Raw genomic sequence first — 26,231 nt, forward strand, 5'->3', positions numbered from 1 at the left:
TTTTACTTTCCAAGTATTCAATAAAATGTGCATTTGGCAAAAGTCCTTCGAGCCGGATTTGAACCAGCCACCTAAGGATGCCTGTTATACCACTACAGTCCTCGGCTCTACCAACTGAGCTATCGAAGGCTTGGCAAATTGTTCTCTAGCAAACTCAATACGAGCTTCCACTTCAACCGTCGACTTGTAAACATCTCTTGCAATTCGTGCAAAATACTACAAATTTGGCTTGTGAGGTTCCCGAATTGAGTAAAAGCATATCAGTTCCCAATTAAAAAAATGACCCCCTCCGCAGTCTCCCGCATGTTACTGACCACCATACTAAGGGGGAAAAGTTGAAAGGCGGCGCCTCACAGGCCATCTCCTCAGAGTATTCAGCCGTGTTGGGCCTTGACAATATTTTAATATCTTGGATGGTGTATAGTGTTCTCTCATTTCCCTTGAGAAATCAAGATTGTCAAGGGGATTCTGCTGTTTTGCCAGTTCATAGCAAGAGATGGGGATCCAAAACACCTGACAGGAAACCAATGAAGATTCGTGTTGGACAGAAAAATAACGTGGCCACAGCCTCAAAGCAAAAGGCATCTATTTTCAGTGATGAAATATAATATAATTATAAATTGTCTGTTATTTTACATTCCAAGTATTTTACTTTCCAAGTATTCAATAAAATGTGCATTTGGCAAAAGTCCTTTGAGCCGGATTTGAACCAGCGACCTAAGGATGCCTGTTTTACCACTACAGTCCTCCGCTGTACCAACTGAGCTATCAAAGGCTTGGCAAATCAGTCTCTAGCAAGCTCAATACGAGTTTCCACTTCAACCGTCGACATTCAAACATCTCTTGCAATTCGTGCAAAATACTACAAATTTGGCTTGTGAGGTTCCCGAATTGAGTAAAAGCACATCAGTTCACAATTAAAAAAATGACCCCCTCCGCAGTCTCCCGCATGTTACTGACCACCATACTAAGGAGGAAAAGTTGAAAGGCGGCGCCTCACAGGCCATCTCCTCAAAGTATTCATCAGTGTTCGGCCTTGACAATATTTTAATATCTTGGATGGTGTATAGTGTTCTCCCATTTCCCTTGAGAAATCAAGATTGTCAAGGGGATTCTGCTGTTTTGTCAGTTCATAGCAAGAGATGGGGATCCAAAATACCTCACAGGAAACCAACGAAGATTGGTGTCGGACAGAAAAATAACATGGCCACAGCCTCAAAGCAAATGGCATCTATTTTCAGTGATGAAATATAATATAATTATAAATGGTCTGTTATTTTACTTTCCAAGTATTTTACTTTCCAAGTATTCAATAAAATGTGCATTTGGCAAAAGTCCTTCGAGCCGGATTTGAACCAGCCAACTAAGGATGCCTGTTTTACCACTACAGTCCTCCGCTCTACCAACTGAGCTATCGAAGGCTTGGCAAATCGTTCTCTAGCAAACTCAATACGAGCTTCCACTTCAACCGTCGACTTGTAAACATCTCTTGCAATTCGTGCAAAATACTACAAATTTGGCTTGTGAGGTTCCCGAATTGAGTAAAAGCACATCAGTTCCCAATTTAAAAAATGACCCCCTCCGCAGTCTCCCGCATGTTACTGACCACCATACTAAGGGGGAAAATTTGAAAGGCGGCGCCTCACAGGCCATCTCCTCAGAGTATTCAGCCCCGTTGGGCCTTGACAATATTTTAATATCTTGGATGGTTTATAGTGTTCTCTCATTTTCCTTGAGAAATCAAGATTGTCAAGGGGATTATGCTGTTTTGCCAGTTCATAGCAAGAGATGGGGATCAAAAAAACACCTCACAGGAAACCAAAGAAGATTGGTGTTGGACAGAAAAATAATGTGGCCACAGCCTCAAAGCAAAAGGCATCTATTTTCAGTGATGAAATATAATATAATTATAAATTGTCTGTTATGTTATTTTCCAAGTATTTTACTTTCCAAGTATTCAATAAAATTTGCATTTGGCAAAAGTCCTTCGAGCCGGATTTGAACCAGCGACCTAAGGATGCCTGTTTTACCACTACAGTCCTCTCCTCTACCGACTGAGCTATCAAAGGCTTGGCAAACCGTTCTCTAGCAAGCTCAATTCGAGCTTCCACTTCAACCGTCGACATGCAAACATCTCTTGCAATTCGTGCAAAATACTACAAATTTGGCTTGTGAGGTTCCCGAATTGAGTAAAAGCACATCAGTTCCAAATTAAAAAAATGACCGCCTCCGCAGTCTCCCGCATGTTACTGACCACCATACTAAGGAGGAAAAGTTGAAAGGCGGCGCCTCACAGGACATCTCCTCAGAGTATTCATCAGTGTTCGGCCTTGACAATATTTTAATATCTTGGATGGTGTATGGTGTTTTCCCATTTCCCTTGAGAAATCAAGATTGTCAAGGGGATTCTGCTGTTTTGTCAGTTCATAGCAAGAGATGGGGATCCAAAACACCTCACAGGAAACCAACGAAGATTGGTGTCGGACAGAAAAATAACGTGGCCACAGCCTCAAAGCAAAAGGCATCTATTTTCAGTGATGAAATATAATATAATTATAAATTGTCTGTTATTTTACTTTCCAAGTATTTTACTTTCCAAGTATTCAATAAAATTTGCATTTGGCAAAAGTCCTTCGAGCCGGATTTGAACCAGCGACCTAAGGATGCCTGTTTTACCACTACAGTCCTCCGCTCTACCAACTGAGCTATCGAAGGCTTGGCAAATCTTTCTCTAGCAAACTCAATACGAGCTTCCACTTCAACCGTCGACTCGTAAACATCTCTTGCAATTCGTGCAAAATACTACAAATTTGGCTTGTGAGGTTCCCGAATTGAGTAAAAGCACATCAGTTCCCAATTAAAAAAATGACCCCCTCCGCAGTCTCCCGCATGTTAATGACCACCATACTAAGGGGGAAAAGTTGAAAGGCGGCGCCTCACAGGCCATCTCCTCAGAGTATTCAGCCGTGTTGGGCCTTGACAATATTTTAATATCTTGGATGGTGTATAGTGTTCTCTCATTTCCCTTGAGAAATCAAGATTGTTAAGGGGATTCTGCTGTTTTGCCAGTTCATAGCAAGAGATGGGGATCCAAAACACCTGACAGGAAACCAATGAAGATTCGTGTTGGACAGAAAAATAACGTGGCCACAGCCTCAAAGCAAAAGGCATCTATTTTCAGTGATGAAATATAATATAATTATAAATTGTCTGTTATTTTACTTTCCAAGTATTTTACTTTCCAAGTATTCAATAAAATGTGCATTTGGCAAAAGTCCTTCGAGCCGGATTTGAACCAGCCACCTAAGGATGCCTGTTTTACCACTACAGTCCTCCGCTCTACCAACTGAGCTATCGAAGACTTGGCAAATCATTCTCTAGCAAACTCAATACGAGCTTCCACTTCAACCGTCGACTTGTAAACATCTCTTGCAATTCGTGCAAAATACTACAAATTTGGCTTGTGAGGTTCCCGAATTGAGTAAAAGCATATCAGTTCCCAATTAAAAAAATGACCCCCCTCCGCAGTCTCCCACATGTTAATGACCACCATACTAAGGGGGAAAAGTTGAAAGGCGGCACCTCACAGGCCATCTCCTCAGAGTATTCAGCCGCGTTGGGCCTTGACAATATTTTAATATCTTGGATGGTGTATAGTGTTCTCTCATTTCCCTTGAGAAATCAAGATTGTCAAGGGGATTCTGCTGTTTTGCCAGTTCATAGCAAGAGATGGGGATCCAAAACACCTGACAGGAAACCAATGAAGATTTGTGTTGGACAGAAAAATAACGTGGCGACAGCCTCAAAGCAAAAAGCATCTATTTTCAGTGATGAAATATAATATAATTATAAATTGTCTGTTATTTTACTTTCCAAGTATTTTACTTTCCAAGTATTCAATAAAATGTGCATTTGGCAAAAGTCCTTCGAGCCAGATTTGAACCAGCGACCTAAGGATGCCTGTTTTACCACTACAGTCCTGCGCTCTACCAACTGAGCTATCGAAGGCTTGGCAAATCAGTCTCTAGCAAGCTCAATACGAGCTTCCACTTCAACCGTCGACATTCAAACATCTCTTGCAATTCGTGCAAAATACTACAAATTTGGCTTGTGAGGTTCCCGAATTGAGTAAAAGCACATCAGTTCACAATTAAAAAAATGACCCCCTCCGCAGTCTCCCGGATGTTACTGACCACCATACAAAGGAGGAAAAGTTGAAAGGCGGCGCCTCACAGGCCATCTCCTCAGAGTATTCATCAGTGTTCGGCCTTGACAATATTTTAATATCTTGGATGGTGTATAGTGTTCTCCCATTTCCCTTGAGAAATCAAGATTGTCAAGGGGATTCTGCTGTTTTGTCAGTTCATAGCAAGAGATGGGGATCCAAAATACCTCACAGGAAACCAACGAAGATTGGTGTCGGACAGAAAAATAACGTGGCCACAGCCTCAAAGCAAAAGGCATCTATTTTCAGTGATGAAATATAATATAATTATAAATTGTCTGTTATTTTACTTTCCAAGTATTTTACTTTCCAAGTATTCAATAAAATGTGCATTTGGCAAAAGTCCTTCGAGCCGGATTTGAACCAGCCAACTAAGGATGCCTGTTTTACCACTACAGTCCTCCGCTCTACCAATGGAGCTATCGAAGGCTTGGCAAATCGTTCTCTAGCAAACTCAATACGAGCTTCCAATTCAACCGTCGACTTGTAAACATCTCTTGCAATTCGTGCAAAATACTACAAATTTGGCTTGTGAGGTTCCCGAATTGAGTAAAAGCATATCAGTTCCCAATTAAAAAAATGACCCCCTCCGCAGTCTCCCGCATGTTACTGACCACCATACCAAGGGGGAAAAGTTGAAAGGCGGCGCCTCACAGGCCATCTCCTCAGAGTATTCAGCCGTGTTGGGCCTTGACAATATTTTAATATCTTGGATGGTGTATAGTGTTCTCTCATTTCCCTTGAGAAATCAAGATTGTCAAGGGGATTCTGCTGTTTTGCCAGTTCATAGCAAGAGATGGGGATCCAAAACACCTGACAGGAAACCAATGAAGATTCGTGTTGGACAGAAAAATAACGTGGCCACAGCCTCAAAGCAAAAGGCATCTATTTTCAGTAATGAAATATAATATAATTATAAATTGTCTGTTATTTTACTTTCCAAGTATTTTACTTTCCAAGTATTCAATAAAATGTGCATTTGGCAAAAGTCCTTTGAGCCGGATTTGAACCAGCGACCTAAGGATGCCTGTTTTACCACTACAGTCCTCCGCTCAACCAACTAAGCTATCAAAGGATGGCAAATCAGTCTCTCGCAAGCTCAATACGAGTTTCCACTTCAACCGTCGACATTCAAACATCTCTTGCAATTCGTGCAAAATACTACAAATTTGGCTTGTGAGGTTCCCGAATTGAGTAAAAGCACATCAGTTCACAATTAAAAAAATGACCCCCTCCGCAGTCTCCCGCATGTTACTGACCACCATACTAAGGAGGAAAAGTTGAAAGGCGGCGCCTCACAGGCCATGTCCTCAGAGTATTCATCAGTGTTCGGCCTTGACAATATTTTAATATCTTGGATGGTGTATAGTGTTCTCCAATTTCCCTTGAGAAATCAAGATTGTCAAGGGGATTCTGCTGTTTTGTCAGTTCATAGCAAGAGATAGGGATCCAAAATACCTCACAGGAAACCAACGAAGATTGGTGCCGGACAGAAAAATAACGTGGCCACAGCCTCAAAGCAAAAGGCATCTATTTTCAGTGATGAAATATAATATAATTATAAATTGTCTGTTATTTTACTTTCCAAGTATTTTACTTTCCAAGTATTCAATAAAATGTGCATTTGGCAAAAGTCCTTTGAGCCGGATTTGAACCAGCGACGAGCTATCGAAGGCTTGGCAAATCATTCTCTAGCAAACTCAATACGAGCTTCCACTTCAACCGTCGACTTGTAAACATCTCTTGCAATTCGTGCAAAATACTACAAATTTGGCTTGTGAGGTTCCCGAATTGAGTAAAAGCACATCAGTTCCCAATTAAAAAAATGACCCCCTCCGCAGTCTCCCGCATGTTACTGACCACCATACTAAGGGGGAAAATTTGAAAGGCGGCGCCTCACAGGCCATCTCCTCAGAGTATTCAGCCGTGTTGGGCCTTGACAATATTTTAATATCTTGGATGGTGTATAGTGTTCTCTCATTTCCCTTGAGAAATCAAGATTGTCAAGGGGATTCTGCTGTTTTGCCAGTTCATAGCAAGAGATGGGGATCCAAAACACCTCACATGAAACCAATGAAGATTCGTGTTGGACAGAAACATAACGTGGCCACAGCCTCAAAGCAAAAGGCATCTATTTTCAGTGATGAAATATAATATAATTATAAATTGTCTGTTATTTTACTTTCCAAGTATTTTACTTTCCAAGTATTCAATAAAATTTCCATTTGGCAAAAGTCCTTCGAGCCGGATTTGAACCAGCAACCTAAGGATGCCTGTTGTACCACTACAGTCCTCCTCTACCAACTGAGCTATCGAAGGCTTGGCGAATCATTCTCTAGCAAACTCAATACGAGCTTCCACTTCAACCGTCGACATGTAAACATCTCTTGCAATTCGTGCAAAATACTACAAATTTGGCTTGTGAGGTTCCCGAATTGAGTAAAAGCACATCAGTTCCCAATTAAAAAAATGACCCCCTCCGCAGTCTCCCGCATGTTACTGACCACCATACTAAGGGGGAAAAGTTGAAAGGCGGCACCTCACAGGCCATCTCCTCAGAGTATTCAGCCGCGTTGGGCCTTGACAATATTTTAATATCTTGGATGGTGTATAGGGGATTCTGCTGTTTTGCCAGTTCATAGCAAGAGATGGGGATCCAAAACACCTGACAGGAAACCAATGAAGATTCGTGTTGGACAGAAAAATAACGTGGCCACAGCCTCAAAGCAAAAGGCATCTATATTCAGTGATGAAATATAATATAATTATAAATTGTCTGTTATTTTACTTTCCAAGTATTTTACTTTCCAAGTATTCAATAAAATGTGCATTTGGCAAAAGTCCTTCGAGCCGGATTTGAACCAGCCAACTAAGCATGCCTGTTTTACCACTACAGTCCTCCGCTCTACCAACTGAGCTATCGAAGGCTTGGCAAATCGTTCTCTAGCAAACTCAATACGAGCTTCCAATTCAACCGTCGACTTGTAAACATCTCTTGCAATTCGTGCAAAATACTACAAATTTGGCTTGTGAGGTTCCCGAATTGAGTAAAAGCATATCAGTTCCCAATTAAAAAAATGACCCCCTCCGCAGTCTCCCGCATGTTACTGACCACCATACCAAGGGGGAAAAGTTGAAAGGCGGCGCCTCACAGGCCATCTCCTCAGAGTATTCAGCCGTGTTGGGCCTTGACAATATTTTAATATCTTGGATGGTGTATAGTGTTCTCTCATTTCCCTTGAGAAATCAAGATTGTCAAGGGGATTCTGCTGTTTTGCCAGTTCATAGCAAGAGATGGGGATCCAAAACACCTGACAGGAAACCAATGAAGATTTGTGTTGGACAGAAAAATAACGTGGCGACAGCCTCAAAGCAAAAAGCATCTATTTTCAGTGATGAAATATAATATAATTATAAATTGTCTGTTATTTTACTTGCCAAGTATTTTACTTTCCAAGTATTCAATAAAATGTGCATTTGGCAAAAGTCCTTCGAGCCAGATTTGAACCAGCGACCTAAGGATGCCTGTTTTACCACTACAGTCCTGCGCTCTACCAACTGAGCTATCGAAGGCTTGGCAAATCAGTCTCTAGCAAGCTCAATACGAGCTTCCACTTCAACCGTCGACATTCAAACATCTCTTGCAATTCGTGCAAAATACTACAAATTTGGCTTGTGAGGTTCCCGAATTGAGTAAAAGCACATCAGTTCACAATTAAAAAAATGACCCCCTCCGCAGTCTCCCGGATGTTACTGACCACCATACAAAGGAGGAAAAGTTGAAAGGCGGCGCCTCACAGGCCATCTCCTCAGAGTATTCATCAGTGTTCGGCCTTGACAATATTTTAATATCTTGGATGGTGTATAGTGTTCTCCCATTTCCCTTGAGAAATCAAGATTGTCAAGGGGATTCTGCTGTTTTGTCAGTTCATAGCAAGAGATGGGGATCCAAAATACCTCACAGGAAACCAACGAAGATTGGTGTCGGACAGAAAAATAACGTGGCCACAGCCTCAAAGCAAAAGGCATCTATTTTCAGTGATGAAATATAATATAATTATAAATTGTCTGTTATTTTACTTTCCAAGTATTTTACTTTCCAAGTATTCAATAAAATGTGCATTTGGCAAAAGTCCTTCGAGCCGGATTTGAACCAGCCAACTAAGGATGCCTGTTTTACCACTACAGTCCTCCGCTCTACCAATGGAGCTATCGAAGGCTTGGCAAATCGTTCTCTAGCAAACTCAATACGAGCTTCCAATTCAACCGTCGACTTGTAAACATCTCTTGCAATTCGTGCAAAATACTACAAATTTGGCTTGTGAGGTTCCCGAATTGAGTAAAAGCATATCAGTTCCCAATTAAAAAAATGACCCCCTCCGCAGTCTCCCGCATGTTACTGACCACCATACCAAGGGGGAAAAGTTGAAAGGCGGCGCCTCACAGGCCATCTCCTCAGAGTATTCAGCCGTGTTGGGCCTTGACAATATTTTAATATCTTGGATGGTGTATAGTGTTCTCTCATTTCCCTTGAGAAATCAAGATTGTCAAGGGGATTCTGCTGTTTTGCCAGTTCATAGCAAGAGATGGGGATCCAAAACACCTGACAGGAAACCAATGAAGATTCGTGTTGGACAGAAAAATAACGTGGCCACAGCCTCAAAGCAAAAGGCATCTATTTTCAGTAATGAAATATAATATAATTATAAATTGTCTGTTATTTTACTTTCCAAGTATTTTACTTTCCAAGTATTCAATAAAATGTGCATTTGGCAAAAGTCCTTTGAGCCGGATTTGAACCAGCGACCTAAGGATGCCTGTTTTACCACTACAGTCCTCCGCTCAACCAACTAAGCTATCAAAGGATGGCAAATCAGTCTCTCGCAAGCTCAATACGAGTTTCCACTTCAACCGTCGACATTCAAACATCTCTTGCAATTCGTGCAAAATACTACAAATTTGGCTTGTGAGGTTCCCGAATTGAGTAAAAGCACATCAGTTCACAATTAAAAAAATGACCCCCTCCGCAGTCTCCCGCATGTTACTGACCACTATACTAAGGAGGAAAAGTTGAAAGGCGGCGCCTCACAGGCCATGTCCTCAGAGTATTCATCAGTGTTCGGCCTTGACAATATTTTAATATCTTGGATGGTGTATAGTGTTCTCCAATTTCCCTTGAGAAATCAAGATTGTCAAGGGGATTCTGCTGTTTTGTCAGTTCATAGCAAGAGATAGGGATCCAAAATACCTCACAGGAAACCAACGAAGATTGGTGCCGGACAGAAAAATAACGTGGCCACAGCCTCAAAGCAAAAGGCACCTATTTTCAGTGATGAAATATAATATAATTATAAATTGTCTGTTATTTTACTTTCCAAGTATTTTACTTTCCAAGTATTCAATAAAATGTGCATTTGGCAAAAGTCCTTTGAGCCGGATTTGAACCAGCGACGAGCTATCGAAGGCTTGGCAAATCATTCTCTAGCAAACTCAATACGAGCTTCCACTTCAACCGTCGACTTGTAAACATCTCTTGCAATTCGTGCAAAATACTACAAATTTGGCTTGTGAGGTTCCCGAATTGAGTAAAAGCACATCAGTTCCCAATTAAAAAAATGACCCCCTCCGCAGTCTCCCGCATGTTACTGACCACCATACTAAGGGGGAAAATTTGAAAGGCGGCGCCTCACAGGCCATCTCCTCAGAGTATTCAGCCGTGTTGGGCCTTGACAATATTTTAATATCTTGGATGGTGTATAGTGTTCTCTCATTTCCCTTGAGAAATCAAGATTGTCAAGGGGATTCTGCTGTTTTGCCAGTTCATAGCAAGAGATGGGGATCCAAAACACCTCACATGAAACCAATGAAGATTCGTGTTGGACAGAAACATAACGTGGCCACAGCCTCAAAGCAAAAGGCATCTATTTTCAGTGATGAAATATAATATAATTATAAATTGTCTGTTATTTTACTTTCCAAGTATTTTACTTTCCAAGTATTCAATAAAATTTCCATTTGGCAAAAGTCCTTCGAGCCGGATTTGAACCAGCAACCTAAGGATGCCTGTTGTACCACTACAGTCCTCCTCTACCAACTGAGCTATCGAAGGCTTGGCAAATCATTCTCTAGCAAACTCAATACGAGCTTCCACTTCAACCGTCGACATGTAAACATCTCTTGCAATTCGTGCAAAATACTACAAATTTGGCTTGTGAGGTTCCCGAATTGAGTAAAAGCACATCAGTTCCCAATTAAAAAAATGACCCCCTCCGCAGTCTCCCGCATGTTACTGACCACCATACTAAGGGGGAAAAGTTGAAAGGCGGCACCTCACAGGCCATCTCCTCAGAGTATTCAGCCGCGTTGGGCCTTGACAATATTTTAATATCTTGGATGGTGTATAGGGGATTCTGCTGTTTTGCCAGTTCATAGCAAGAGATGGGGATCCAAAACACCTGACAGGAAACCAATGAAGATTCGTGTTGGACAGAAAAATAACGTGGCCACAGCCTCAAAGCAAAAGGCATCTATATTCAGTGATGAAATATAATATAATTATAAATTGTCTGTTATTTTACTTTCCAAGTATTTTACTTTCCAAGTATTCAATAAAATGTGCATTTGGCAAAAGTCCTTCGAGCCGGATTTGAACCAGCCAACTAAGCATGCCTGTTTTACCACTACAGTCCTCCGCTCTACCAACTGAGCTATCGAAGGCTTGGCAAATCGTTCTCTAGCAAACTCAATACGAGCTTCCAATTCAACCGTCGACTTGTAAACATCTCTTGCAATTCGTGCAAAATACTACAAATTTGGCTTGTGAGGTTCCCGAATTGAGTAAAAGCATATCAGTTCCCAATTAAAAAAATGACCCCCTCCGCAGTCTCCCGCATGTTACTGACCACCATACCAAGGGGGAAAAGTTGAAAGGAAAAGTGGCCACAGCCTCAAAGCAAAAGGCACCTATTTTCAGTGATGAAATATAATATAATTATAAATTGTCTGTTATTTTACTTTCCAAGTATTTTACTTTCCAAGTATTCAATAAAATGTGCATTTGGCAAAAGTCCTTTGAGCCGGATTTGAACCAGCGACGAGCTATCGAAGGCTTGGCAAATCATTCTCTTGCAATTCGTGCAAAATACTACAAATTTGGCTTGTGAGGTTCCCGAATTGAGTAAAAGCACATCAGTTCACAATTAAAAAAATGACCCCCTCCGCAGTCTCCCGCATGTTACTGACCACCATACTAAGGAGGAAAAGTTGAAAGGCGGCGCCTCACAGGCCATGTCCTCAGAGTATTCATCAGTGTTCGGCCTTGACAATATTTTAATATCTTGGATGGTGTATAGTGTTCTCCAATTTCCCTTGAGAAATCAAGATTGTCAAGGGGATTCTGCTGTTTTGTCAGTTCATAGCAAGAGATAGGGATCCAAAATACCTCACAGGAAACCAACGAAGATTGGTGCCGGACAGAAAAATAACGTGGCCACAGCCTCAAAGCAAAAGGCATCTATTTTCAGTGATGAAATATAATATAATTATAAATTGTCTGTTATTTTACTTTCCAAGTATTTTACTTTCCAAGTATTCAATAAAATGTGCATTTGGCAAAAGTCCTTTGAGCCGGATTTGAACCAGCGACGAGCTATCAAAGGCTTGGCAAATCATTCTCTAGCAAACTCAATACGAGCTTCCACTTCAACCGTCGACTTGTAAACATCTCTTGCAATTCGTGCAAAATACTACAAATTTGGCTTGTGAGGTTCCCGAATTGAGTAAAAGCACATCAGTTCACAATTAAAAAAATGACCCCCTCCGCAGTCTCCCGCATGTTACTGACCACCATACTAAGGGGGAAAATTTGAAAGGCGGCGCCTCACAGGCCATCTCCTCAGAGTATTCAGCCGTGTTGGGCCTTGACAATATTTTAATATCTTGGATGGTGTATAGTGTTCTCTCATTTCCCTTGAGAAATCAAGATTGTCAAGGGGATTCTGCTGTTTTGCCAGTTCATAGCAAGAGATGGGGATCCAAAACACCTCACATGAAACCAATGAAGATTCGTGTTGGACAGAAACATAACGTGGCCACAGCCTCAAAGCAAAAGGCATCTATTTTCAGTGATGAAATATAATATAATTATAAATTGTCTGTTATTTTACTTTCCAAGTATTTTACTTTCCAAGTATTCAATAAAATTTGCATTTGGCAAAAGTCCTTCGAGCCGGATTTGAACCAGCAACCTAAGGATGCCTGTTGTACCACTACAGTCCTCCTCTACCAACTGAGCTATCGAAGGCTTGGTGAATCATTCTCTAGCAAACTCAATACGAGCTTCCACTTCAACCGTCGACATGTAAACATCTCTTGCAATTCGTGCAAAATACTACAAATTTGGCTTGTGAGGTTCCCGAATTGAGTAAAAGCACATCAGTTCCCAATTAAAAAAATGACCCCCTCCGCAGTCTCCCGCATGTTACTGACCACCATACTAAGGGGGAAAAGTTGAAAGGCGGCACCTCACAGGCCATCTCCTCAGAGTATTCAGCCGCGTTGGGCCTTGACAATATTTTAATATCTTGGATGGTGTATAGTGTTCTCTCATTTTCCTTGAGAAATCAAGATTGTCAAGGGGATTATGCTGTTTTGCCAGTTCATAGCAAGAGATGGGGATCAAAAAAACACCTCACAGGAAACCAAAGAAGATTGGTGTTGGACAGAAAAATAATGTGGCCACAGCCTCAAAGCAAAAGGCATCTATTTTCAGTGATGAAATATAATATAATTATAAATTGTCTGTTATGTTATTTTCCAAGTATTTTACTTTCCAAGTATTCAATAAAATTTGCATTTGGCAAAAGTCCTTCGAGCCGGATTTGAACCAGCGACCTAAGGATGCCTGTTTTACCACTGCAGTCCTCTCTTCTACCAACTGAGCTATCAAAGGCTTGGCAAACCGTTCTCTAGCAAGCTCAATTCGAGCTTCCACTTCAACCGTCGACATGCAAACATCTCTTGCAATTCGTGCAAAATACTACAAATTTGGCTTGTGAGGTTCCCGAATTGAGTAAAAGCACATCAGTTCACAATTAAAAAAATGACCCCCTCCGCAGTCTCCCGGATGTTACTGACCACCATACAAAGGAGGAAAAGTTGAAAGGCGGCGCCTCACAGGCCATCTCCTCAGAGTATTCATCAGTGTTCGGCCTTGACAATATTTTAATATCTTGGATGGTGTATAGTGTTCTCCCATTTCCCTTGAGAAATCAAGATTGTCAAGGGGATTCTGCTGTTTTGTCAGTTCATAGCAAGAGATGGGGATCCAAAATACCTCACAGGAAACCAACGAAGATTGGTGTCGGACAGAAAAATAACGTGGCCACAGCCTCAAAGCAAAAGGCATCTATTTTCAGTGATGAAATATAATATAATTATAAATTGTCTGTTATTTTACTTTCCAAGTATTTTACTTTCCAAGTATTCAATAAAATGTGCATTTGGCAAAAGTCCTTCGAGCCGGATTTGAACCAGCCACCTAAGGATGCCTGTTTTACCACTACAGTCCTCGGCTCTACCAACTGAGCTATCGAAGGCTTGGCAAATCGTTCTCTAGCAAACTCAATACGAGCTTCCACTTCAACCGTCGACTTGTAAACATCTCTTGCAATTCGTGCAAAATACTACAAATTTGGCTTGTGAGGTTCCCGAATTGAGTAAAAGCATATCAGTTCCCAATTAAAAAAATGACCCCCTCCGCAGTCTCCCGCATGTTACTGACCACCATACTAAGGGGGAAAAGTTGAAAGGCGGCGCCTCACAGGCCATCTCCTCAGAGTATTCAGCCGTGTTGGGCCTTGACAATATTTTAATATCTTGGATGGTGTATAGTGTTCTCTCATTTCCCTTGAGAAATCAAGATTGTCAAGGGGATTCTGCTGTTTTGCCAGTTCATAGCAAGAGATGGGGATCCAAAACACCTGACAGGAAACCAATGAAGATTCGTGTTGGACAGAAAAATAACGTGGCCACAGCCTCAAAACAAAAGGCATCTATTTTCAGTGATGAAATATAATATAATTATAAATTGTCTGTTATTTTACTTTCCAAGTATTTTACTTTCCAAGTATTCAATAAAATGTGCATTTGGCAAAAGTCCTTTGAGCCGGATTTGAACCAGCGACCTAAGGATGCCTGTTTTACCACTACAGTCCTCCGCTCTACCAACTGAGCTAGCAAAGGCTTGGCAAATCAGTCTCTAGCAAGCTCAATACGAGCTTCCACTTCAACCGTCGACATTCAAACATCTCTTGCAATTCGTGCAAAATACTACAAATTTGGCTTGTGAGGTTCCCGAATTGAGTAAAAGCACATCAGTTCACAATTAAAAAAATGACCCCCTCCGCAGTCTCCCGGATGTTACTGACCACCATACTAAGGGGGAAAAGTTGAAAGGCGGCACCTCACAGGCCATCTCCTCAGAGTATTCAGCCGCGTTGGGCCTTGACAATATTTTAATATCTTGGATGGTGTATAGGGGATTCTGCTGTTTTGCCAGTTCATAGCAAGAGATGGGGATCCAAAACACCTGACAGGAAACCAATGAAGATTCGTGTTGGACAGAAAAATAACGTGGCCACAGCCTCAAAGCAAAAGGCATCTATATTCAGTGATGAAATATAATATAATTATAAATTGTCTGTTATTTTACTTTCCAAGTATTTTACTTTCCAAGTATTCAATAAAATGTGCATTTGGCAAAAGTCCTTTGAGCCGGATTTGAACCAGCGACCTAAGGATGCCTGTTTTACCACTACAGTCCTCCGCTCTACCAACTGAGCTATCAAAGGCTTGGCAAATCAGTCTCTAGCAAGCTCAATACGAGTTTCCACTTCAACCGTCGACATTCAAACATCTCTTGCAATTCGTGCAAAATACTACAAATTTGGCTTGTGAGGTTCCCGAATTGAGTAAAAGCACATCAGTTCACAATTAAAAAAATGACCCCCTCCGCAGTCTCCCGCATGTTACTGACCACCATACTAAGGAGGAAAAGTTGAAAGGCGGCGCCTCACAGGCCATCTCCTCAAAGTATTCATCAGTGTTCGGCCTTGACAATATTTTAATATCTTGGATGGTGTATAGTGTTCTCCCATTTCCCTTGAGAAATCAAGATTGTCAAGGGGATTCTGCTGTTTTGTCAGTTCATAGCAAGAGATGGGGATCCAAAATACCTCACAGGAAACCAACGAAGATTGGTGTCGGACAGAAAAATAACGTGGCCACAGCCTCAAAGCAAAAGGCATCTATTTTCAGTGATGAAATATAATATAATTATAAATTGTCTGTTATTTTACTTTCCAAGTATTTTACTTTCCAAGTATTCAATAAAATGTGCATTTGGCAAAAGTCCTTTGAGCCGGATTTGAACCAGCGACGAGCTATCGAAGGCTTGGCAAATCATTCTCTAGCAAACTCAATACGAGCTTCCACTTCAACCGTCGACTTGTAAACATCTCTTGCAATTCGTGCAAAATACTACAAATTTGGCTTGTGAGGTTCCCGAATTGAGTAAAAGCACATCAGTTCCCAATTAAAAAAATGACCCCCTCCGCAGTCTCCCGCATGTTACTGACCACCATATTAAGGGGGAAAAGTTGAAAGGCGCGCCTCACAGGCCATCTCCTCAGAGTATTCAGCCGTGTTGGGCCTTGACAATATTTTAATATCTTGGATGGTGTATAGTGTTCTCCCATTTCCCTTGAGAAATCAAGATTGTCAAGGGGATTCTGCTGTTTTGTCAGTTCATAGCAAGAGATGGGGATCCAAAACACCTCACAGGAAACCAACGAAGATTGGTGTCGGACAGAAACATAACGTGGCCACAGCCTCAAAGCAAAAGGCATCTATTTTCAGTGATGAAATATAATATAATTATAAATTGTCTGTTATTTTATTTTCCAAGCATTTTACTTTCCAAGTATTCAATAAAATTTGCATTTGGCAAAAGTCCTTCAATCTGGATTTGAACCATCGACCTAAGGATGCCTGTTTTACCACTACAGTCCTCTGCTCTACCAACTGAGCTATCGAAGGCTTGGCAAATCAGTCTCTAGCAAGCTCAATACGAGCTTCCACTTCAACCATCGACATTCAAACATCTCTTGCAATTCGTGCAAAATACTACGAATTTGGCTTGTGAGGTTCCCGAATTGAGTAAAAGCACATCAGTTCCCAATTAAAAAAATGACCCCCTCCGCAGTCTCCGGCATGTTAATGACCACCATACTAAGGGGGAAAAGTTGAAAGGCGGCACCTCACAGGCCATCTCCTCAGAGTATTCAGCCGCCTTGGGCCTTGACAATATTTTAATATCTTGGATGGTGTATAGTGTTCTCTCATTTCCCTTGAGAAATCAAGATTGTCAAGGGGATTCTGCTGTTTTGCCAGTTCATAGCAAGAGATGGGGATCCAAAACACCTCACAGGAAACCAATGAAGATTCGTGTTGGACAGAAAAATAACATGGTCACAGCCTCAAAGGAAAAGGCATCTATTTTCAGTGATGAAATATAATATAATTATAAATTGTCTGTTATTTTACTTTCCAAGTATTTTACTTTCCAAGTATTCAATAAAATTTGCATTTGGCAAAAGTCCTTCGAGCCGGATTTGAACCAGCAACCTAAGGATGCCTGTTGTACCACTACAGTCCTCCTCTACCAACTGAGCTATCGAAGGCTTGGCGAATCATTCTCTAGCAAACTCAATACGAGCTTCCACTTCAACCGTCGACTTGTAAACATCTCTTGCAATTCGTGCAAAATACTACAAATTTGGCTTGTGAGGTTCCCGAATTGAGTAAAAGCACATCAGTTCCCAATTAAAAAAATGACCCCCTCCGCAGTCTCCCGCATGTTACTGACCACCATACTAAGGGGGAAAAGTTGAAAGGCGGCACCTCACAGGCCATCTCCTCAGAGTATTCAGCCGCGTTGGGCCTTGACAATATTTTAATATATTGGATGGTGTATAGTGTTCTCTCATTTTCCTTGAGAAATCAAGATTGTCAAGGGGATTATGCTGTTTTGCCAGTTCATAGCAAGAGATGGGGATCAAAAAAACACCTCACAGGAAACCAAAGAAGATTGGTGTTGGACAGAAAAATAATGTGGCCACAGCCTCAAAGCAAAAGGCATCTATTTTCAGTGATGAAATATAATATAATTATAAATTGTCTGTTATGTTATTTTCCAAGTATTTTACTTTCCAAGTATTCAATAAAATTTGCATTTGGCAAAAGTCCTTCGAGCCGGATTTGAACCAGCGACCTAAGGATGCCTGTTTTACCACTACAGTCCTCTCCTCTACCAACTGAGCTATCAAAGGCTTGGCAAACCGTTCTCTAGCAAGCTCAATTCGAGCTTCCACTTCAACCGTCGACATGCAAACATCTCTTGCAATTCGTGCAAAATACTACAAATTTGGCTTGTGAGGTTCCCGAATTGAGTAAAAGCACATCAGTTCACAATTAAAAAAATGACCCCCTCCGCAGTCTCCCGGATGTTACTGACCACCATACAAAGGAGGAAAAGTTGAAAGGCGGCGCCTCACAGGCCATCTCCTCAGAGTATTCATCAGTGTTCGGCCTTGACAATATTTTAATATCTTGGATGGTGTATAGTGTTCTCCCATTTCCCTTGAGAAATCAAGATTGTCAAGGGGATTCTGCTGTTTTGTCAGTTCATAGCAAGAGATGGGGATCCAAAATACCTCACAGGAAACCAACGAAGATTGGTGTCGGACAGAAAAATAACGTGGCCACAGCCTCAAAGCAAAAGGCATCTATTTTCAGTGATGAAATATAATATAATTATAAATTGTCTGTTATTTTACTTTCCAAGTATTTTACTTTCCAAGTATTCAATAAAATGTGCATTTGGCAAAAGTCCTTTGAGCCGGATTTGAACCAGCCACCTAAGGATGCCTGTTTTACCACTACAGTCCTCGGCTCTACCAACTGAGCTATCGAAGGCTTGGCAAATCGTTCTCTAGCAAACTCAATACGAGCTTCCACTTCAACCGTCGACTTGTAAACATCTCTTGCAACTCGTGCAAAATACTACAAATTTGGCTTGTGAGGTTCCCGAATTGAGTAAAAGCATATCAGTTCCCAATTAAAAAAATGACCCCCTCCGCAGTCTCCCGCATGTTACTGACCACCATACTAAGGGGGAAAAGTTGAAAGGCGGCGCCTCACAGGCCATCTCCTCAGAGTATTCAGCCGTGTTGGGCCTTGACAATATTTTAATATCTTGGATGGTGTATAGTGTTCTCTCATTTCCCTTGAGAAATCAAGATTGTCAAGGGGATTCTGCTGTTTTGCCAGTTCATAGCAAGAGATGGGGATCCAAAACACCTGACAGGAAACCAATGAAGATTCGTGTTGGACAGAAAAATAACGTGGCCACAGCCTCAAAGCAAAAGGCATCTATTTTCAGTGATGAAATATAATATAATTATAAATTGTCTGTTATTTTACATTCCAAGTATTTTACTTTCCAAGTATTCAATAAAATGTGCATTTGGCAAAAGTCCTTTGAGCCGGATTTGAACCAGCGACCTAAGGATGCCTGTTTTACCACTACAGTCCTCCGCTCTACCAACTGAGCTATCAAAGGCTTGGCAAATCAGTCTCTAGCAAGCTCAATACGAGTTTCCACTTCAACCGTCGACATTCAAACATCTCTTGCAATTCGTGCAAAATACTACAAATTTGGCTTGTGAGGTTCCCGAATTGAGTAAAAGCACATCAGTTCACAATTAAAAAAATGACCCCCTCCGCAGTCTCCCGCATGTTACTGACCACCATACTAAGGAGGAAAAGTTGAAAGGCGGCGCCTCACAGGCCATCTCCTCAGAGTATTCAGCCGCGTTGGGCCTTGACAATATTTTAATATCTTGGATGGTGTATAGGGGATTCTGCTGTTTTGCCAGTTCATAGCAAGAGATGGGGATCCAAAACACCTGACAGGAAACCAATGAAGATTCGTGTTGGACAGAAAAATAACGTGGCCACAGCCTCAAAGCAAAAGGCATCTATATTCAGTGATGAAATATAATATAATTATAAATTGTCTGTTATTTTACTTTCCAAGTATTTTACTTTCCAAGTATTCAATAAAATGTGCATTTGGCAAAAGTCCTTTGAGCCGGATTTGAACCAGCGACCTAAGGATGCCTGTTTTACCACTACAGTCCTCCGCTCTACCAACTGAGCTATCAAAGGCTTGGCAAATCAGTCTCTAGCAAGCTCAATACGAGTTTCCACTTCAACCGTCGACATTCAAACATCTCTTGCAATTCGTGCAAAATACTACAAATTTGGCTTGTGAGGTTCCCGAATTGAGTAAAAGCACATCAGTTCACAATTAAAAAAATGACCCCCTCCGCAGTCTCCCGCATGTTACTGACCACCATACTAAGGAGGAAAAGTTGAAAGGCGGCGCCTCACAGGCCATCTCCTCAAAGTATTCATCAGTGTTCGGCCTTGACAATATTTTAATATCTTGGATGGTGTATAGTGTTCTCCCATTTCCCTTGAGAAATCAAGATTGTCAAGGGGATTCTGCTGTTTTGTCAGTTCATAGCAAGAGATGGGGATCCAAAATACCTCACAGGAAACCAACGAAGATTGGTGTCGGACAGAAAAATAACGTGGCCACAGCCTCAAAGCAAAAGGCATCTATTTTCAGTGATGAAATATAATATAATTATAAATTGTCTGTTATTTTACTTTCCAAGTATTTTACTTTCCAAGTATTCAATAAAATGTGCATTTGGCAAAAGTCCTTTGAACCAGCGACGAGCTATCGAAGGCTTGGCAAATCATTCTCTAGCAAACTCAATACGAGCTTCCACTTCAACCGTCGACTTGTAAACATCTCTTGCAATTCGTGCAAAATACTACAAATTTGGCTTGTGAGGTTCCCGAATTGAGTAAAAGCACATCAGTTCCCAATTAAAAAAATGACCCCCTCCGCAGTCTCCCGCATGTTACTGACCACCATATTAAGGGGGAAAAGTTGAAAGGCGCGCCTCACAGGCCATCTCCTCAGAGTATTCAGCCGTGTTGGGCCTTGACAATATTTTAATATCTTGGATGGTGTATAGTGTTCTCCCATTTCCCTTGAGAAATCAAGATTGTCAAGGGGATTCTGCTGTTTTGTCAGTTCATAGCAAGAGATGGGGATCCAAAACACCTCACAGGAAACCAACGAAGATTGGTGTCGGACAGAAACATAACGTGGCCACAGCCTCAAAGCAAAAGGCATCTATTTTCAGTGATGAAATATAATATAATTATAAATTGTCTGTTATTTTATTTTCCAAGCATTTTACTTTCCAAGTATTCAATAAAATTTGCATTTGGCAAAAGTCCTTCAATCTGGATTTGAACCATCGACCTAAGGATGCCTGTTTTACCACTACAGTCCTCTGCTCTACCAACTGAGCTATCGAAGGCTTGGCAAATCAGTCTCTAGCAAGCTCAATACGAGCTTCCACTTCAACCATGGACATTCAAACATCTCTTGCAATTCGTGCAAAATACTACGAATTTGGCTTGTGAGGTTCCCGAATTGAGTAAAAGCACATCAGTTCCCAATTAAAAAAATGACCCCCTCCGCAGTCTCCGGCATGTTAATGACCACCATACTAAGGGGGAAAAGTTGAAAGGCGGCACCTCACAGGCCATCTCCTCAGAGTATTCAGCCGCCTTGGGCCTTGACAATATTTTAATATCTTTGATGGTGTATAGTGTTCTCTCATTTCCCTTGAGAAATCAAGATTGTCAAGGGGATTCTGCTGTTTTGCCAGTTCATAGCAAGAGATGGGGATCCAAAACACCTCACAGGAAACCAATGAAGATTCGTGTTGGACAGAAAAATAACATGGTCACAGCCTCAAAGGAAAAGGCATCTATTTTCAGTGATGAAATATAATATAATTATAAATTGTCTGTTATTTTACTTTCCAAGTATTTTACTTTCCAAGTATTCAATAAAATTTGCATTTGGCAAAAGTCCTTCGAGCCGGATTTGAACCAGCAACCTAAGGATGCCTGTTGTACCACTACAGTCCTCCTCTACCAACTGAGCTATCGAAGGCTTGGCGAATCATTCTCTAGCAAACTCAATACGAGCTTCCACTTCAACCGTCGACTTGTAAACATCTCTTGCAATTCGTGCAAAATACTACAAATTTGGCTTGTGAGGTTCCCGAATTGAGTAAAAGCACATCAGTTCCCAATTAAAAAAATGACCCCCTCCGCAGTCTCCCGCATGTTACTGACCACCATACTAAGGGGGAAAAGTTGAAAGGCGGCACCTCACAGGCCATCTCCTCAGAGTATTCAGCCGCGTTGGGCCTTGACAATATTTTAATATATTGGATGGTGTATAGTGTTCTCTCATTTTCCTTGAGAAATCAAGATTGTCAAGGGGATTATGCTGTTTTGCCAGTTCATAGCAAGAGATGGGGATCAAAAAAACACCTCACAGGAAACCAAAGAAGATTGGTGTTGGACAGAAAAATAATGTGGCCACAGCCTCAAAGCAAAAGGCATCTATTTTCAGTGATGAAATATAATATAATTATAAATTGTCTGTTATGTTATTTTCCAAGTATTTTACTTTCCAAGTATTCAATAAAATTTGCATTTGGCAAAAGTCCTTCGAGCCGGATTTGAACCAGCGACCTAAGGATGCCTGTTTTACCACTACAGTCCTCTCCTCTACCAACTGAGCTATCAAAGGCTTGGCAAACCGTTCTCTAGCAAGCTCAATTCGAGCTTCCACTTCAACCGTCGACATGCAAACATCTCTTGCAATTCGTGCAAAATACTACAAATTTGGCTTGTGAGGTTCCCGAATTGAGTAAAAGCACATCAGTTCACAATTAAAAAAATGACCCCCTCCGCAGTCTCCCGGATGTTACTGACCACCATACAAAGGAGGAAAAGTTGAAAGGCGGCGCCTCACAGGCCATCTCCTCAGAGTATTCATCAGTGTTCGGCCTTGACAATATTTTAATATCTTGGATGGTGTATAGTGTTCTCCCATTTCCCTTGAGAAATCAAGATTGTCAAGGGGATTCTGCTGTTTTGTCAGTTCATAGCAAGAGATGGGGATCCAAAATACCTCACAGGAAACCAACGAAGATTGGTGTCGGACAGAAAAATAACGTGGCCACAGCCTCAAAGCAAAAGGCATCTATTTTCAGTGATGAAATATAATATAATTATAAATTGTCTGTTATTTTACTTTCCAAGTATTTTACTTTCCAAGTATTCAATAAAATGTGCATTTGGCAAAAGTCCTTTGAGCCGGATTTGAACCAGCCACCTAAGGATGCCTGTTTTACCACTACAGTCCTCGGCTCTACCAACTGAGCTATCGAAGGCTTGGCAAATCGTTCTCTAGCAAACTCAATACGAGCTTCCACTTCAACCGTCGACTTGTAAACATCTCTTGCAATTCGTGCAAAATACTACAAATTTGGCTTGTGAGGTTCCCGAATTGAGTAAAAGCATATCAGTTCCCAATTAAAAAAATGACCCCCTCCGCAGTCTCCCGCATGTTACTGACCACCATACTAAGGGGGAAAAGTTGAAAGGCGGCGCCTCACAGGCCATCTCCTCAGAGTATTCAGCCGTGTTGGGCCTTGACAATATTTTAATATCTTGGATGGTGTATAGTGTTCTCTCATTTCCCTTGAGAAATCAAGATTGTCAAGGGGATTCTGCTGTTTTGCCAGTTCATAGCAAGAGATGGGGATCCAAAACACCTGACAGGAAACCAATGAAGATTCGTGTTGGACAGAAAAATAACGTGGCCACAGCCTCAAAGCAAAAGGCATCTATTTTCAGTGATGAAATATAATATAATTATAAATTGTCTGTTATTTTACATTCCAAGTATTTTACTTTCCAAGTATTCAATAAAATGTGCATTTGGCAAAAGTCCTTTGAGCCGGATTTGAACCAGCGACCTAAGGATGCCTGTTTTACCACTACAGTCCTCCGCTCTACCAACTGAGCTATCAAAGGCTTGGCAAATCAGTCTCTAGCAAGCTCAATACGAGTTTCCACTTCAACCGTCGACATTCAAACATCTCTTGCAATTCGTGCAAAATACTACAAATTTGGCTTGTGAGGTTCCCGAATTGAGTAAAAGCACATCGGTTCACAATTAAAAAAATGACCCCCTCCGCAGTCTCCCGCATGTTACTGACCACCATACTAAGGAGGAAAAGTTGAAAGGCGGCGCCTCACAGGCCATCTCCTCAAAGTATTCATCAGTGTTCGGCCTTGACAATATTTTAATATCTTGGATGGTGTATAGTATTCTCCCATTTCCCTTGAGAAATCAAGATTGTCAAGGGGATTCTGCTGTTTTGTCAGTTCATAGCAAGAGATGGGGATCCAAAATACCTCACAGGAAACCAACGAAGATTGGTGTCGGACAGAAAAATAACGTGGCCACAGCCTCAAAGCAAAAGGCATCTATTTTCAGTGATGAAATATAATATAATTATAAATTGTCTGTTATTTTACTTTCCAAGTATTTTACTTTCCAAGTATTCAATAAAATGTGCATTTGGCAAAAGTCCTTTGAGCCGGATTTGAACCAGCGACGAGCTATCGAAGGCTTGGCAAATCATTCTCTAGCAAACTCAATACGAGCTTCCACTTCAACCGTCGACTTGTAAACATCTCTTGCAATTCGTGCAAAATACTACAAATTTGGCTTGTGAGGTTCCCGAATTGAGTAAAAGCACATCAGTTCCCAATTAAAAAAATGACCCCCTCCGCAGTCTCCCGCATGTTACTGACCACCATACTAAGGGGGAAAAGTTGAAAGGCGGCGCCTCACAGGCTATCTCCTCAGAGTATTCAGCCGTGTTGGGCCTTGACAATATTTTAATATCTTGGATGGTGTATAGTGTTCTCTGATTTCCCTTGAGAAATCAAGATTGTCAAGGGGATTCTGCTGTTTTGCCAGTTCATAGCAAGAGATGGGGATCCAAAACACCTGACAGGAAACCAATGAAGATTCGTGTTGGCTTGGCAAATCAACTCTAGCAAACTCAATACGAGCTTCCACTTCAACCGTCGACTTGTAAACATCTCTTGCAATTCGTGCAAAATACTACAAATTTGGCTTGTGAGGTTCCCGAATTGAGTAAAAGCACATCAGTTCCCAATTAAAAAAATGACCCCCTCCGCAGTCTCCCGCATGTTACTGACCACCATACTAAGGGGGAACAGTTGAAAGGCGGCACCTCACAGGCCATCTCCTCAGAGTATTCAGCCGCGTTGGGCCTTGACAATATTTTAATATCTTGGATGGTGTATAGTGTTCTCTCATTTCCCTTTAGAAATCAAGATTGTCAAGGGGATTCTGCTGTTTTGCCAGTTCATAGCAAGAGATGGGGATCCAAAACACCTCACAGGAAACCAATGAAGATTCGTGTTGGACAGAAAAATAACATGGTCACAGCCTCAAAGGAAAAGGCATCTATTTTCAGTGATATAATATAATTATAAATTGTCTGTTATTTTACTTTCCAAGTATTTTACTTTCCAAGTATTCAACAAAATGTGCATTTGGCAAAAGTCCTTCGAGCCCGATTTGAACCAGCGACCTAAGGATGCCTGTTTTACCACTACAATCCTCCGCTCTACCAACTGAGCTATCGAAGGCTTGGCAAATCAGTCTCTAGCAAGCTCAATACGAGCTTCCACTTCAACCGTCGACATTCAAACATCTCTTGCAATTCGTGCAAAATACTTTAAATTGGGCTTGTGAGGTTCCCGAATTGAGTAAAAGCACATCAGTTCCCAATTAAAAAAATGACCCCCTCCGCAGTCTCCCGCATGTTACTGACCACCATACTAAAGAGGAAAAGTTGAAAGGCGGCGCCTCACAGGCCATCTCCTCAGAGTATTCATCAGTGTTCGGTCTTGACAATATTTTAATATCTTGGATGGTGTATAGTGTTCTCCAATTTCCCTTGAGAAATCAAGATTGTCAAGGGGATTCTGCTGTTTTGTCAGTTCATAGCAAGAGATAGGGATCCAAAATACCTCACAGGAAACCAACGAAGATTGGTGCCGGACAGAAAAATAACGTGGCCACAGCCTCAAAGCAAAAGGCATCTATTTTCAGTGATGAAATATAATATAATTATAAATTGTCTGTTATTTTACTTTCCAAGTATTTTACTTTCCAAGTATTCAATAAAATGTGCATTTGGCAAAAGTCCTTTGAGCCGGATTTGAACCAGCGACGAGCTATCCAAGGCTTGGCAAATCATTCTCTAGCAAACTCAATACGAGCTTCCACTTCAACCGTCGACTTGTAAACATCTCTTGCAATTCTTGCAAAATACTACAAATTTGGCTTGTGAGGTTCCCGAATTGAGTAAAAGCACATCAGTTCACAATTAAAAAAATGACCCCGTCCGCAGTCTCCCGCATGTTACTGACCACCATACTAAGGGGGAAAAGTTGAAAGGCGGCACCTCACAGGCCATCTCCTCAGAGTATTCAGCCGCGTTGGGCCTTGACAATATTTTAATATCTTGGATGGTGTATAGTGTGCTCTCATTTTCCTTGAGAAATCAAGATTGTCAAGGGGATTATGCTGTTTTGCCAGTTCATAGCAAGAGATGGGGATCAAAAAAACACCTCACAGGAAACCAAAGAAGATTGGTGTTGGACAGAAAAATAATGTGGCCACAGCCTCAAAGCAAAAGGCATCTATTTTCAGTGATGAAATATAATATAATTATAAATTGTCTGTTATTTTACTTTCCAAGTATTTTACTTTCCAAGTATTCAATAAAATTTGCATTTGGCAAAAGTCCTTCGAGCCGGATTTGAACCAGCGACCTAAGGATGCCTGTTTTACCACTACAGTCCTCTCCTCTACCAACTGAGCTAT

At 41.2% G+C, this 26,231-nt stretch overlaps 5 non-coding genes across 5 annotated transcripts; all 5 read right to left on the bottom strand.

Annotated features, from left to right (window-relative positions):
- Window positions 1-2,629: 2,629 nt before the first annotated feature.
- Window positions 2,630-2,715, bottom strand: TRNAY-GUA (transfer RNA tyrosine (anticodon GUA)). The gene is given in 2 exon segments: window positions 2,630-2,665; window positions 2,679-2,715. It is a non-coding gene; the product is annotated as a tRNA-Tyr (tRNA).
- A 12,274-nt stretch (window positions 2,716-14,989) lies between these two features.
- On the bottom strand, window positions 14,990-15,075 carry TRNAY-GUA (transfer RNA tyrosine (anticodon GUA)). The gene is given in 2 exon segments: window positions 14,990-15,025; window positions 15,039-15,075. It is a non-coding gene; the product is annotated as a tRNA-Tyr (tRNA).
- Window positions 15,076-18,819: 3,744 nt separating this feature from the next.
- Window positions 18,820-18,905, bottom strand: TRNAY-GUA (transfer RNA tyrosine (anticodon GUA)). The gene is given in 2 exon segments: window positions 18,820-18,855; window positions 18,869-18,905. It is a non-coding gene; the product is annotated as a tRNA-Tyr (tRNA).
- A 522-nt stretch (window positions 18,906-19,427) lies between these two features.
- Window positions 19,428-19,513, bottom strand: TRNAY-GUA (transfer RNA tyrosine (anticodon GUA)). Its single transcript is given in 2 exon segments — window positions 19,428-19,463; window positions 19,477-19,513. It is a non-coding gene; the product is annotated as a tRNA-Tyr (tRNA).
- Window positions 19,514-23,246: 3,733 nt separating this feature from the next.
- On the bottom strand, window positions 23,247-23,332 carry TRNAY-GUA (transfer RNA tyrosine (anticodon GUA)). The gene is given in 2 exon segments: window positions 23,247-23,282; window positions 23,296-23,332. It is a non-coding gene; the product is annotated as a tRNA-Tyr (tRNA).
- Window positions 23,333-26,231: the final 2,899 nt, after the last annotated feature.

Source organism: Ambystoma mexicanum, chromosome 1p (genome assembly GCF_040938575.1).
Source record: "Ambystoma mexicanum isolate Mex_15411 chromosome 1p, UKY_AmexF1_1, whole genome shotgun sequence".
Classification (NCBI taxonomy): domain Eukaryota; kingdom Metazoa; phylum Chordata; class Amphibia; order Caudata; family Ambystomatidae; genus Ambystoma; species Ambystoma mexicanum.